The 12153-nt window shown below is 39.4% G+C and overlaps 1 long non-coding RNA gene across 1 annotated transcript in view; it reads left to right on the forward strand.

Moving 5' to 3' along the window:
• The first annotated feature begins 3474 nt into the window (after positions 1–3474).
• Positions 3475–12153, forward strand: part of LOC109371980 (uncharacterized) — a 16621-nt gene continuing 7942 nt past the window's right edge. The window contains exons 1-3 of the long non-coding RNA XR_002121975.1: positions 3475–3591; positions 9187–9299; positions 10571–10680. This is a non-coding gene — a long non-coding RNA (uncharacterized LOC109371980). The remainder of the gene's footprint in view (positions 3592–9186; positions 9300–10570; positions 10681–12153) is intronic.

Genomic DNA, 12153 nt, shown 5'->3' on the forward strand with positions numbered 1-12153 from the left:
CAGTGTCCTCATGTGTAAAAAGGCAGATAATAATACTTACGTCACAGGGCTATAGTGAGGCTTAAGTAATGTAATAACATTAGTTATAATTTATTAAGTATCAAACATGCGGATTCTCTAATTTAAACTTCACAATAACTTTGTGAGTAAAATGTCTGGTACATGGTGGGTGATATACAAATAACATGATGATGAAAATATTGGATGTTCTCTATAACATGTCTTTTAAGCATTTACTTATTTAACTCTCAGGTGTCATTATTCATGCTATTAGCTGCCATATTCCCTGCTACTAAAGTGAAACTGGTCATTCATTCATTCATTCATTCATTCAAAATATGTCCTTCAAGTACCTGCCATGTACCAGGTACTGTGTGTGTTACACAGGGGGGAAATGGGGAGCAAAAAATAAGATACGGTTTCAAACTTCAAAAGGGTTATAATTTAGTAGAGGTTGTAGATCAATAAACAGACAATTATAACCAATTGATAAGTCCATTGACAGCAAGAAATACAGAGTGGATATTATAAGAGGGACCCCCGAATTCCAATTCAGGGGGTTCAGGGAGGGTTCCTTAGGGGAAATTACATTTATGCTGAGAACCAAGGGATAAATAAAATTGGATTAGAGGTTGCAGTGTGTTGTAAGGAACAATGTGCAAAGTTACTAAGATGAGAGGGACTATAATATTTGAGAAACTGAAGACAGTTTATTCTGGAATTTGAAGGGATCGATGGTGGGAGTTTGGGCTGGGGGTGAGCAGGGCTGCTAGGTCACGGAAAGGCTTGGTGCCCGTCTGGCGGAGGTTGCCTGTTCTCAGGCTTTCTTTTAGCTGTTCCTGAGTCCTTGCTTCTTTTCTTCCTCCTCTTGGCTTTGGAAACAGGGCCTACTGTCCTGCTGACCTCCTGGACTCCTGATCCGAGTGGGGCATATGTTTCTGGTGCTTACCCCTGATCTTCACATAATCTTTTAAGCTGTGTTCTTGGTCCTGAAAAAGAAAAGCTTATCTTGCTAGCCACAAGGTGGGGCATTCTTAGTCAGTTGGCTATCTCTAAATATCATCCCTCCCCTAATCTGAGGCGTATTGGGCTCTGGGGCAAGGAGGTCCTTATCAAGGGTCTCTTCGGACCAGCACTTTGCAGCCTGGGGGCCATTTTAGCAGGCCCAGGAATCCCAGGCCGAGCTGACAGAAAGTCAACTCTCACACCACTGGGCCTCTCCCGAATATAAATGCCTCCTGGAAAACCTGAGCAAGCCAGGCTCTGTTCCATGACAACCTAGTTACCATTTCACTTGTCCTGGGAGTGGGGAGATAAATGATATATAGATCAATAAGCTGGGTGGAGGACTGATTCATTTATTGACTCACAGATAGTTTATCTTGGATTTTGTGCTACAGGCCTGTCTGAGTGCTAAGAAAAGTCTGAGGTCTGCTCAAGGCCCAGAGCTAGGAGAGCAAACATCCAGTTCTCAAGCTTCGCCTTTCTTTTGTGCGAGCAGTCAAATGCTAATTAACTCTGAGTAAGGTGACCATGTCCTTCACTGTCCAGACCTGGGCATTTTGAGAGTGGAAGCGGCTGCTGCTAATTCCTGTCCTGGGACAGTAGGCATAAGCTGGCGAGCGCAAACATGGCACTGCCCTAACCAGGAACACTGTTGATCTGACTACTGCTCCAAGTTCCTGGTGTCTGGACGTAGGGGTGAGAACCAAGGGCCAAATAATTTCTGGATCTGATTCTGGCATTATTTTTCATGCTTCCCAAAGCAGTTTTTGGAACACTCCCCATTTTTATGAAACATTTTCTGAGAGGTCATTGTTAGTCATTTTAATACATGACAGTTGATTTCTATTCAAAACAAGGAAGTGGAGTGGTAAAAATGGACAACAAGAAAGATAATCCTGAAGAGAAAAACTTGAGCTGTATCTTTTGGCTTTTATAATCCTTTATTAACTTTAATATGGAGGTTACGACATCATTTGCTTTCAAGTATTAGCCCATAAATCGTGTATTATACATTATTAGCTTTGATGATACCAGACTATATGGGTAAGTGTAATTATTAGCGCTAATTAGTCTTTGTCCAGAGGGGTAACAAAGAAGAAAATATCTTACATGAAACTAACAGATGAGAGGGCAAGGAGGCACTTTCTTGATTTATGAGCTGTTTTCTTCCAAACATGTTTCTTGCTAAAATAATAAGTAAAATGTCAGCACCATCTTAGTAGCAGTATTTTTCTCCATCTCAAATTAAGCAGGTTGTGGGAGAATTGGGTGACCAAATGTTACTTTCATTTTTCTTTCCTTCCTCCATTATAATAATATTAAAAACTATAATTTTTAGCACTAACTCCCAAAGCAGAAGTTCTCACATCTGGGGGATTTTGTCACTCGGGGATATTTGGTTATGTTTGAACATATTCTTGTCACAACTGGGGTTGGGTGCTATTGGCATCTAGTGGATAGAAGCCAGGGATGTTGCTGAACAGCCTACAAAGCACAGGACAGCTCCCACTACCCCGAGCAAGTCAATTATCTGACCGCAAATGTCAGTAGCACCAAAATTGAGAAACTGCTCTATAGCATCCTAATCATTCATTTATTTATTCATTGAACACTTACTTATTGAGCACCTACTATGTGCCAGGCATTGCACTGCTGAGGATATAGCGGTGATCAAAATAGGAAAAGTCTCTACTCTTGTTTGGTTTGCATTTGTTTGATATCCTGTTTTCTTTTCAACCATGGCTTCTACAGCTCTGTCATTTAGAGTAATCCCAATGGTATATAACATGCTCTGTAATTTGCTGAGATGTGAATGTGATTTTAATGTGATAAGAATGTGATGTGCAAGAGTGATGATCGCCTCTGACGAGTGGTGCCAGCCAGCCACCCAGAATATAAACTCAACCGAACAAGTTTTATAGCATGGACACCCCCCGTCCCCCAATCCTCTTGATGATTATTAGATCTCTCTACTCCCAACTTTAGCTCCACCATTTATTTTTGCCATATTCATTTTTCCCAAAGGCAAACTTAATCAGGATCTAGCTTCTACCTCTTTGTATCAGTCCATTCCAACTGCTATAACAAAATACCACAGACTGGGTAGCTTATAAACAACAGAAATGCATTTCTCACAGTTCTGAAAATCAGCACTGGCAGATTCAGTGTCTGGTGAGAAACAGCTTTCTGATTTACGGATGACCCTCTTCTCTCTGTGTGCTCACATGACTGAAGTGGTGAGAGAGCTCTCTGGGGTCTCTTTTGTAAGGACACTAATCCCATTCATGAAGGCTCCACCCTCACGACCCAATCACCTCCCAAGGCCCCACCTCCAAAGGCCATCATATGGGAGATGAGGTTTTAACAGGAATTTTAGAGGACATGACATTTAGTCTACAGCACCCCTTCATCTTTCATAACACAACTCATCTATACTCATGTTTTCATGCTACTGCACAGCTCTCCTGTCTGCCTGGAATGCCCTCCCTCTTCACACCCCTCCACAGTGCTGACCTTGGGAAATCCTGCTCATTCTGCAAGGCTCACCTTAAACTTCAGTTCTGTGCCCCTTCCCAGATTTCTAGGGTAAGTACTATATCATATACGCTCCACTGCTCTTCCCTAGATTGTACATTCCTTTAGCGTATGGAGAAAAAGACTCAAGAGCAAAGTTTCTGTCCTTGAGCAAGCTGTTCTACCCAGCAAATCGTCTATTGTTACCTCATCGTAAAGCTTCCCTACCCTCTCAATTCCAAATTACTGAATTTCTGTCACTAATATGCTGTGTGATCCTGTGTATTGTATTTAACTTCTCCGAGCTGTTATTTTATCAACTCGAATTCTATCAAGTAATCTTCTCACTATAACTCAAATTCTTTGAGTTCTCCAGAGTAAAACTAAAGATGAAATAAATTGTCATTCTTTTAAGAAGATACTATATGATATTTTTTTATCATACATTGCATTCAGACTCCAACCAAGTAAGACTATTTCCAAAGAAAATGTCCCCTCCTTACACATGTTTAAAATTTGAAGCCACTTATAACAAAACTTACCATGTAATTTTTTTCTTGTGCACAGGATCATCATTCATATTTTTCTTTAATTTGTACTTAAATTTTTGAAAAATTTACGATTCACCTCTTGTTATTTTATTTAGCTCTTTTCCCTCCTCAAATGAAATGAAAGTTTCATGTCAGAGAAGTGAGGTGATGAAAGTTTAAAATTATATGTCCTTGATCATGATCTGAAGCTTTCTTATATTATCAGCAACACTTTCTGTCACAACCTGGGGTAACAAAGCAAAGAGAAAAAGGAGGAATTAGAAGAAAAAGATGTAGAAATGAATGCCAGGTACCTTTATTTATTGGGTCATCAGGAAAGTCATGACGTATTTTTCTATGTTTTTCAATGCAAAAATGTGCCATGACTTTCCCAACGACCCAATACTTTATTTCTCCAAGCTTTAGAATTAAAATTATTTAAAAAAATCATTTTGGTAAGATCTGTAAATGGGTTGCAATGACTAATTGTAGGAGAAAACAATGCAAGAGGATTTCAATCAGGATATCTCTCAGTCACAACGCTTTTGTGTATTATACTTCAATAGAATATCTCCATGCATGAAAAACTGATGTTTAGATACTACAGGTGGGGCGGGTATGGAAAGAGAAAACTAGAATTTATTGATTACATTCTCTGTGCTATGTGTTTACGTAATTTATTTCATTTAACCCTTCCAACAACTCAATGTAGTATATTTACTTACTTTTGAGTTAAACAAACTGGAGCTCACTACATAGTTAGTTATGAATAGAGCCAAAATTGAAACCTAAACTTTTCTGACTCAAATGCCATATCACACAGATGTCCTCTTAGGTAGAAAATAAATGTCCTGGCCTCAAGCAGTTTAGAATCCAGAAAACAAATGGAAATATGTCTGAAAAGTGCAGAATCGGTAGACCATATATTTATCTTATTTTAAGTATTGTAAAAATAGCCCCATCTACATGACTACAAAGGTCCAGCCTCACTGCTAATAGAGCATTTGCTTTTAGTTGTTTTTCCCTTGACACTAAAACAAACGCAGAGATATTATTTTGTTAAAAAGGTTTTTTTTTTAGCAGATAATATAACATGCCACGCAGACTTTGAAGTTACCTAATTTAATTCCTTCACTTGCTATGCAAATTTGGCAAAGTATTTAATCTCTATCAGTTTCCGCTTATGAAACTGGGAAGATGGCACTTATCTCACAAGGTTTCTATAAGGATTAAGGAAATGTTTGATTCATGCTTAGTTCTCAAAAGTGATGGTTTTGACCAATTGCAGCAGCCATTATTATTGATAGATTTTGGAGAGTTTTGGTGGGGGTGGGTCTGTGGCCCTGAATGGAGCCTCTGCACATTCTGATCAACAGTGCTGGTCAGCCTGATATGTGCACCAGAGTGCTAAGTACAACAGAACCTTGGTTTGCGAACATAATTCGTTCCGAAAACATGCTTGTAATCCAAAGCATTTATATATCAAAATGAATTTCCCCATAAGAAATAATGGAAACTCAGATGATTCGTTCCACAACCCAAAAATGTTCATATAAAAATGATTACAATACTGTAATATAATACAAAATAATAAAGAAAATACAAAATATAAAGAAAAATAAATTAACCTGCACTTACTTTTGAAAACCTTCGTGGCTGGTGTGAGGGAGACAAGAGCGAGGAGGGTTATTGTGTAGAACTATCACTAACGGAATCACTGCTATCTATTGGCTCAATGGAATCTTTTTCTTTTCGTGCAGCTCTAACTAGGAACCTATCTAATAACGCTTGCTTTTGCCTCCTTTTGTGGAATTCGTGGAAATGTGACACTGCAATGTCTTTAAGCAGATTCATTGCTCGCACTGCTACAGTCTTATTCAGCCGGCGATTTTCTACAAAATTTTGCACTGTTTCCTACATTTTATACATCTCCCTAATCTCATTTGAAGTGAGGGATTCCTCCACCTTTTTCTCCTCCCCTGCAGACGAGATCTCCTCCATAACCTCCTGCTGTTGTTCGTGATGCAGATTCATCACTTTGTCGGTGGTCAACTCCTGGCCACGTTCCTGCACCAGCTCAGTTGTGATCATGTGATGTTCGGCATCACGTACTACTTGTATTGCAAGACATCACTCGCTTATCAAGTTAAAATTTATTAGAAATGTTTGCTCGTCTTACAGAACACTTGCAGAACAAGTTACTCGTAATCCAAGGTTTTACTGTAGTTAGGAGTGGGGAGGAGAGACGCCAGAGTTGGGGAGATACTGAAAAAAAACAATCAAGAGTTTCACTACAAGTACTTTGCAATATCCAGTCAAGGAAATGGCAGAGATCTATGGGAAGAAAGTATAGGAAAGGGCCTGAGGTGGGAGATGCATATTTGTCTCTCTCAAAAAGAACATCTTCAACAAGGCAGTTCTTGGGCCAGTAGTCACGACATTTTCCTCTGGAGGGGAATCTCTTTTGAAGAACTAACCCTCCAAAAACACAAAATCTCAAACTAATGGAACATATTTTTCTCTCCCTTATTTCACCTTTTAATGTAATACATTTAAAAAAGTATTTTCACATAAACCCGATTAACTCTGAAGAAATAATCCATCTAATCCAACTCAAATGAAGGTAAAAGGAATAATCAGGCTCCTATTATGCAAAATGGTGCTCAGTTAATTTATTGCTCCACACTGAATAATAAGCTGTTAGTTTCCACATTCCTTTTTGCACGTTAGATCAGATAGCTTATTACTGCTGGAACTTATTTCATATGGCATACAATTTGGATATATTACAATGGAGTAGGTATTCGTCCATTATAAGAGACAGACTTAAGTACTTCATTTATAGGATCTCTCCATTTAGGAAATGGCAAGGGAGAAGGAGAAATGCAAACAAGGTAATGAGCAGAGGGGGACTGATATGTGTTGCCCGTTGACCAGCTGTGCTGTAGGGGCTGCTGGTTGCCGTGCAGGGGCCGGTGCCTTGGAGAAAAGCAACGTTTCCAGTGGGGGAAAAAATATCCAAAGAGAGTCTTATGTTCCTTTTCAGGGAAGTGTTGACGTTTTAATTACTTTCTGTTTTCTTTGGAGCTACATTTGAAAACTGGAAGCAAGTTAGAAAAATAAGAATTGGCTTTATTAGAAATCAGATGAATTGACATGCAGCCATGAGCTGGAGAAAGTCCAGATTCAGCTCTTGACAAACTCAGCTCTCCAGCAGGACCCAGAGAGTCAAAAAACACTCAGCCATTGAAAAACCAATCAGAAGAATTCCTACTTGGGGCTTATCATCTCTGAGAACAGACCTTGCCTCTGTGAAATCTAATCTTTTCTGGCCAAGGGGGCCCCTGTGCTTCACTTTCGTAATTTTTGGTTTTTTTCCCTTTAAACTTTGGTCTCACAGGGGTTGTGAGGATAAGTACAACAGGGATGCAAAGCAAAAGGAGAATGACCATGGAGACTCGGAATGAGTTGGGGGAAATTGGAGGGTTTAGAATTATTTAGGTTTGAATATAATTTGATGCTTTTGGTATTTTATAAAAGAAACCTGCCCATGGAAGTGAGGGTGGACCCAGAGTAAATAGTTTAAAGAGATCTGATATCTGTGCACCTTCTCTTCCTGCACCTGGACTTGCCGAGAATTGAATAAATATTTAGCAAAACCAGAGTATCTACATGTGTTCCAGGATCAGCAAAGCTAAAAATAGTAACTCAGTACAAGATTGAAATTAAAAAATCCCAACAACTCCAACCAGCATGTCTGCGGTGCCCGAAAATGTGGCACCTGAGGACATAGGCCCTTCCTGTCCCTCCCCCGCCTCCTCCAGCCTTACTATATTCTGGGGACAGTGTGACAACTCCCCTAAGCTTAGACCAGTCAATTCAGTAATAAGTGCATCAAAATGAGTCCCTAAAAATATCTAATATCTACTGTGTGCCAGGTGCTTTAAATACACTATGCAATTTTTCAGAAAGGCCTATAAGGAGATATTACCTCTCCTATAGACGTTATTTCTATTTTACAAACGAGAACACTGAGGCTCAGGCAAAGTAAGTACATTTGTAAGTTACATAAACTTTTCTTATAAAACATTTCAGGCATATGCGAAAGAAGATAAAATAGTGTAATGAAACTCTCTGTGTTTATTTTACTTCCCCCACTCTGGGTCAGTTTTCCACACGAACGTCTGCTGCACCCCATTATTTTGAAGCAAATCCCAGACATCATGTCATTTCATCTGCATATCTTGCAATGTGTCTCTAAGAGATAAGCGTTCTTTAAAATAACAACAATACCTTTACTACACCTAAAAACATTGACAATAATCCCTAATATCAAATATGCAGTCAGTGCTTACCTATCTCCAATTGTCTTACAATCTTTTCTAAACAGCCTGTTTGAATCAAGGTCCATACATTGCGATTGTCTGATGTTTTTTAAGATCTTTTTAAATCTGTAGGTCCCACCTTCATCTCTCTTTCTTTTTTTTTTTTCCTTTTAATTTTTGGTGAAGACATGGGATTGTTTTTCCTGAAGATTTTCCAACAGTCTGAATTTTCTTGATTGCATTTCCTGAGGTGTTCTCAAATATATGTGTCCATTTGTTCCTTGTACTTTCTGTACATTTACAGTTAGCACTAGAGATTTTATTTATTAGACTCTGGTTCCATGTTTGGGGCAAGACTAAGTCATAAGTTGTGATATATAGTTCCGCAAATGGAAATGTGTGTGTGTGTGTGTGTGTGTGTGTGTGTGTGTGTGTGTGTAATGTTATCAACCACTGAGGATTTTTTGCCTGGATCCATGCATTTTTTAGCTATTGCAAAGTTGTGATATCATTATTTCATGGTTTTAAAAATAGTCATTTTTTTAGAGCCATTTTATATTCACAGCAAAATTGAGTGGAAAGCACACAGAGTTCCCATATGTCTCTGCCCACCCCATCTTGACATCCCAACATCTTCCACTTTCACAGATCAGCACATTGTCACGATGAATGAACCCACACAGACTTGTCATCATCACTCAGAGTCCATAGTGTGCATTAGGGTTCACTCTTAGTGTTGTACATTCCATAGCTTTTGAAAAATGTATAATGGCATGTATCGTTCAATGATTTCTTTTTCATTTATTAACCAGGATACTTCTGTGAAGAGAAACTCTCCCCTCATTATCTCTTTGGTGAGGTGAAGTGAAGTTCATATAAGGAACCCAGGATAAATTCTTTCCCTTTATCTACCATATGCAGAATAGTGAGTTGCTTCTCTCTGGTATTCTCTAAAGTGAACACAAGTCGTTTCATTTTTATTGTAGTATCACTAAGAATTCATGTATTTAAACAGTATTGATGTGTTTCAATGCACTATTGTATATATGTACATATATAACTCGATGGAAAACTTCTAGGTCCCCAATGTCTATGAATCTACATTATTTTGCTGTCTTGATTGGAAGAAAGTAATGCTTGAGGCAGTTTAAAATTTTATCTTAACGTACTCTTTTCCATTTATTGACTCTTACAAAGATTCTCCTGAGTCTCTGAGGATGGCAGAAAACCTTGCTTTACTGCTACAAAAACAGAAACAGCTATTTATATAGACATAAGAGCAGGGAAAAAGAAGGAAGAAGATAGGAAGAAAATAAAAACAGAGTAAGCAAATGACTATTAAAAACTAACCTGATTAATTGATAGGCTACTGGGTAGTCTGGGGAAATTATTGCAGTTCATTTATTTCTATGGTGTCATGTGACATTACTGTGAAGCGGTTAAACTTGAGGGCTTGAGGTTCAGACTGCTTGGGTCAAAGCGCCAGTTCTGGGACTTTCTAGTTGTGTCAGATTGTCCAAATTCCTTCTCTGTGCCTTAGCTTCTCCATCAGTGCAATGGAAATAAAACAGCATGGGCTCATAGGGGTAAAATAAGTGACTACATAGAAAGTGCTTAGATTGCTCATAGTAAACGCTAACTGATTTTGTTGTAGTGATGATAATAATTATAAATACTCGTATGTGGATGGCAAAATACTGCCTCTTTCTGGACACAGAGAAAAAGCGTAAAACTGATATTTGTTGAGTAATTACTAGAGGCAGGTACTGAACTAGCATCTGATTACATATATATATATATATATGTATAATTGATATATATGTATAATTGATATATATATATAATCAATTTTAGCATTAAAAATGTCTATCACCATTATTTATTACTTATTCTAGTACAGTAACTGCCATAGGGAAGATACAATATACCTTTTTTTAAATGTGAATTGAGCAATATTATTAGGTGTATTTGATCCATGTTAGGTTTTGCTAACATCTACAAAGAACTTTTATAAGACACAGGGGGATACAACACTAGCAAAGAACAGAACTTTAGCCTCCTGTGGGAAAGGCTTAACGGACAAATCCCCGTAAAGGTGTTCAAGCACTAACGTGGGCAGCAAGGTGCTAGTGAGTCACACAATTCTAGTATTGCCCATAACAAATCAATATTCACCACAATTTTTTCCCTACACAGGAAAAGAGAGAAAGAAAAGAGGAACAATTTTCGAATCACTCCTCCGACCACGGAAATGCTTTTAATTACCAGTTCATCTGTTGGCACACTCTTCTGGCAGAGATGTACCTGTAAGTTGGAAAGATAACAAATGAACCGGTTTCTTACTCTGCAGCTGACACTGATGGTGCTTGCTGAATTTGCTCTCAGCAAAGGATCCTGGGCAACAATACATCTGGCACTCTGTTCAGGCATTTGTCACATCGTTGACATGCTCAGCCTCCATTGTCCACACAACCCTGACAGCAAGTTCTTTATATTTCAAAGAAATTGCGGTCTGAATTAATATAATTAGAATGTAACTGCTATTCACTGCATAAACTCTTCATTTCCAGGAGTACAGATCTGATAGTATGTCTGTGCTCAAAATCTTCCCAGTGATAGTTGGAGGGGAGCAAGCAGATGATAAAATGACAGAATATGCACTATTTCATCAGCCTCTTTTAGTACAGGAGGAGAAGAAAACTGTCCTATCTCTGGCATGTCTAAATAGAAACATCTTTCAAGTTGACCATGCTGTATAGCACTTTTATAAAATATGCAGTATAAGGTATCTGAAGTAAGAGAAAGAAAAAAAAACCCAGATAATTATATGAAGTAGAATGGATAATTCATGGATAGCATTAGAGAATTAAAAGGTAGTTGGAGGACTGTCCAAGTGGCTCAGTTGGTTAAAGGCGTGAGCTCTGAGCAACACGGTTGCCGGTTCAATTCCCATATGGGCCGGTGAGCTGCGCCTGAGATGAGCTACTGCTGAGCTGCCAACAGGTGGCAGGATGGCTCAGCTTGTGAGAGCACACGCTCCTAACAACAAGGTTGCTGGTTCAACTCCCGCATGGGATGGTGGGCCCGCAACTAAGATTTAACACGGCACATTGAGCTGAGTGGCCGCGAGCTGCCAACGGGTGGCCGGATGGTGACTGGACTTGGAGCTGAGCTAGCTGCGCCCTCCACAACTAACCTTGAAGGACAATTTGGCTGTTCCCCTTTCCCAATTCCCCAATAAAATGTTAAAAAAAAAAGTAGTTGGATAACTTCATGCATGCTTTACTGCTTCACTTTGAGTGGTCTACGAGGTCTGACAATTATGTGCACACATTCATCCTAGAAAGAGTGCTACATACCTCACTGCTGAATATCACTACGGTCACCTTTTTATTTATTTATTTATTTATTTATTGGGGAATTGGGGGGGTGGGAACAACACTGGGGAATCGGGGAAGAGGAACAGACAAGTTGCTATCCTCTTTTGTTCTTCAGTCTAGTTGTGGAGGACGCTGCTTCACTGGCCCAAGTTGGCACCATCATTGCGTTCTTCCCAGGTGAGGTACATCAGTCGCCAGCTTCTGGACGGCCACTCACAGCAGCTGCTGGCCACTCACGCTGGCTGCCAGCTACACACGGCAGCCCATGGCAACCCCCTGCCACAGGGGCTGCAGCCTATGCCGTCGCTGGCGACTCAGGGCATCCCAGCTCCAGGTTGAGCTGTTGTTCAGCATCTTAGCTGTAGAGGGCAGTGTCACTGGCCCTCATATGTGGGATCC

The sequence above is a fragment of the Hipposideros armiger genome, unplaced genomic scaffold (assembly GCF_001890085.2).
Source record: "Hipposideros armiger isolate ML-2016 unplaced genomic scaffold, ASM189008v1 scaffold_606, whole genome shotgun sequence".
Classification (NCBI taxonomy): Eukaryota; Metazoa; Chordata; class Mammalia; order Chiroptera; family Hipposideridae; genus Hipposideros; species Hipposideros armiger.